Below are 4,241 nucleotides of genomic sequence, written 5' to 3'. Positions count from 1 at the left end.
AATCCTGTTTTTTGATTGGCTGTATTACGTATTATGCATAAGAAAATGTACCAATCAGAATCCTTCGTTTCCTTCCTTTCCACGATATAAAGAACTCTGATTAGTTGAATTTCTTATGCCTTATGTGTTATGCGTTATGCAAGAATCTGTGCTCGCCGTTTATTGGCCGCGACACAGATTTTTGCATAAAACATAACGCATTACCCATAAGAGAATTAACCAATCCTTCCTCCCCAACTGAATCATTCCTTTCCTTCCACTTCACGGAAAAGAAAAATTTTTATTGGTTGATATTCTTATATGCACTATGCGTTATAGGTTATCCAAAGGTTTGTTCACGTCGCATGTTCCAACATGCACCAAACATACTCCTACCATAATTCCTACTTACTCTAATGAGTGCATTGAAGTGAGTAGGAGATAAGAGCATATTGGAGCATGCGATGCGAACAAACTTTAAGTCTGTGCTCCCTGCTTATGGCTTAAAATATCTATTATAGCTGCAAATGTTTGCAATGCTCACTGGTATAATTTTATCCTCTTTGTCAAATATTCAACAAGGATGAGATGATACGCGCGATCATCAATGAGGCGATATTTTTTACGTCGCTATAGATATTTAGGGTATATCCACACAACTTGCATAAATGCCGCATAAATGTATACATAAAGAAAATTATCCAATTGCATTTCTCTTTTAAAGATACACGTAAAATGGATAAATTTCTTTATGCATACGTTTATGCAGTTATGCAAGTTGTGTGGATATACTCTTACGAGTACGTTTCCATTGAGCGCGTCACGCGTCGTCCGCGTCACGAGTTAACCGTCAAATGATACAATAAAATAGGATGTTTTGATTGATTAATCGTGACGCGGACGGACGACGCGATGCGTGACCGGGTGACGCGCTCAGTGGAAACGTATCATTACAGTGGTGTAAAAAATATCGCCTCGCTGACTGATTGCTGCTTTCGCTGCTTGACGTTATCGCATGTGAACGCACTTTAAGCGCTTCTGCGCTTGTCCTTGCGTGCACGCATCTTACACCACGCGTGCACATGCGTGTTTTGTTTGTTTGTCGCGTAGTCGTTCTGGCCGAATCGCCGCCATTTCTAGAAATTTTTCGTTGGGACGAACGTTTCGGTTCAACAAGTCAGTGACGGTGACCAGCTTCAAACGCGCATTTGAATTAAACTCAGAATAATTCTAGACTTTCGTATTCAGCATATCGGTTCTCGTTATTCGCTTAAAGCGGCTATTTCGATTCTGCCCGTATTAACTCAGTGATCAAAGTCGAAGACATCACGCTAAGAAAAAGAAGCCGCCATTTCTGCGACGTGAGTCATTAGAATTTGGAAGAAATCACGTCGCCGTATTGCCGTGTGGTCCTGCACGTGTCGCCTAGCTATTAAAAAGGGGAAAAAGTTTTCTGTTGGTTTGAATAAGGTAAGTAAATCAAAATTCTATTATGTCTATCTGCATTTTTGGATATTTTTTGAGCTGAGCAAACAGGCCTTTTCGTAACACCTCTCTAAAGAAAGTGTTACGAAAAGGCCTGTTTGCTCAGCTCGGGAAAAGTAAAAGAAATATTTCTTATATGCGAGGTCTACAATAGAAGTCGTAGCGGTCATAAGGTCTTAAGAAGTAGAAAATTGATCAATCATAGTCGATTATTCTTCTCATATTCGATTGCGATTGGTTAATTTTTAACGACTTAAGACTCTACGACCGTTACGACTTCTATTGTAGGCCCCGCAATACTTTTGAAGCGAGCAATCCGATGTATCATAGGCTATAATATTTACACCGTGTATTTAAGCCGCGGCTTACAATAGATATCCTTGTTAACCCTATAGGTTAAACAAACGCACCTATCGTATAGACCGCGGACTAAGGGCCTCTTTCACCAATCTCCGGTTAACTTAATCGTTGATTAGTCCATCGGAATTGACCAATCTCATTTGTCATTTTGTTTGATGATAGATGTAATTTGTCAATTCCGATGGATTAATCGACGATTAAGTTAACCGGAGGTTGGTGAAAGAGGCCCTAAACGCACGGTGTAAACGTCACATATAAACAGTTACATATTTACTCATAATGGACTCATTTACTGCCGGCAGTAATGCAAGCAAACATTAAATGATTGTCCCTAATGCTATTATTTTAATAATTTAAATAAAAAAGTAACTCATCGCTTTTTTACGCTTATTTTATTGAAATATCATTTAAACATTATCATAAAATTGCTTTACATATAAAAAAGTCAAAATATCACGTTTGCTTGCACTTTCAAAATCATGCAGTTCCGCTTCACTTCTAATTAGAAGATCATGGAATTTACATCTTCAGTGACATTCCTAATTTCTTTACTTACTTTATAAATATAAAACATATATATATCGAATATCTTATACAGTTGTGCTTATATTTATATGACAGTTAAATTTAACATTAAAAATGCTCTTAAGGGAGGGTTATAGTTAATTCGGTCAAAAGAAGGCATGTTTTTATAAATTTTTTTAGGCGCTCTGGTTAGTGCCAGTGTATTGAAATAAAATTATAATAATAAAACTACATCTCAAGAATATTCAGTAAAAATTTGGACGCAAAAAATTAAAAACTGTGCAAATGGCACGCGATCGACGGAGGCGCTTCGAAAAAAAGACGTCCTGCGGTGCGCAACATTTCTCGGCACTGAATCATCTGAAATCAAAAAACCAAAACTTTTTAGTTAGTTTATGAGTTTCTTGAGGTAACATTGTCGAGATTTTTTTTTTTAATCGATTTTTGAATTTTTGGTAACATCTTGAAAAAAAAAGTACGATTTTTACTCAAAATTCCGATTTATTTATTATTGTTAAAAAAAAAATAATCACTAAAAAAAAAAAATCTCGACAATGTTACCTCAAGAAACTCATAAACTAACTAAAAAGTTTTGGTTTTTTGATTTCAGATGATTCAGTGCCGAGAAATGTTGCGCACCGCAGGTTTTTCGAGGCGCCTCCGTCGATCGCGTGCCATTTGCACAGTTTTTAATTTTTTTCGTCCAAATTTTTACTGAATATTCTTGAGATGTAGTTTTATTATTATAATTTTATTTCAATACACTGGCACTAACCAGAGCGCCTAAAAAAATTCATAAAAACATGCCTTCTTTTGACCGCGAATTAACTATACCCCTCCCTTAATGTATAACGATCTGACATTTTTATATAAATACCATAATTTAAAAAAGCGGCAGTAATTGGGACACTGGCAATAATTGGGACATTTATCTTAATTTGTTTTTTAAGTTTGCTTATCATATGCATGTATCATTTTATATTTTCATGTAATTTATTTTTATTTGGCTTGAAACATGTATAATATTTCTATTATAAAATATTTTTTATAATTTATATAAACTTATATTATATTTTAAATAAAAACAAATTTTATCCTAATGTATAATAAAAATAATATGGTATTCTTTTTTTTAGTATTAATTAATACATAATATCATTATAATTCGATATTTAACAGCCATTTATTTGGTCTCATGAAAACTATTTGCTTTTCATAAGGCAAAATAAATGGCTGTTAAATAACAAATTATTATGATATTATGTATTAATTAATATAAAAAAAAAGAATATCATATTATTTTATTATACATTAAGATAAAGTTTGTTTCTATTTAAAATATAATATCCATATAATTATGAATACATGGCTTTATTCGAGCTAAATAATATTTTGATATAACTTCAAATATATCACATAAAATCAAGTTTATTTAAAACAAAATTCTCATAAAGTTCTCATAAAAACTATCAATAAATTAGAAACGTTTCAGCTTACAAAGTCTTCCTCAGTGTAAAATGTAACCAATTTATACTAAATTAACAAAACTTATATAAATAATTTCACCGTTATTTTGCAACTATAGGGAAGTTTTCTTCGTGGTGATTGAATTTATCATTGCCTGTGTCGAGTTGGCTAAGACGCTCGCCACGGAAAGTCGAGAAGTCCCAGGTTCGAATCTCGGCTGAGGTAATATTTTTCGCAAAAAAGTTCTTTACTAAATTAATTTTAGAGGGATTATTTCATATATAGGAATGTCCGAATGTTTCGGCGCCTCATCGTATTTATATTATTAACATCTCAGATTGATCGTGGTTAGTGTTCGAACGTTTCGCGCACAATCACATCTGAGATAATTAAATTTAAAAATTGAGAATGTATTGTATTTATAA

Source organism: Trachymyrmex cornetzi, unplaced genomic scaffold (genome assembly GCF_001594075.2).
Source record: "Trachymyrmex cornetzi isolate Tcor2-1 unplaced genomic scaffold, Tcor1.1 scaffold453, whole genome shotgun sequence".
NCBI classification, from domain to species: domain Eukaryota; kingdom Metazoa; phylum Arthropoda; class Insecta; order Hymenoptera; family Formicidae; genus Trachymyrmex; species Trachymyrmex cornetzi.
Note: the sequence above shows the minus strand (reverse complement) of the source record.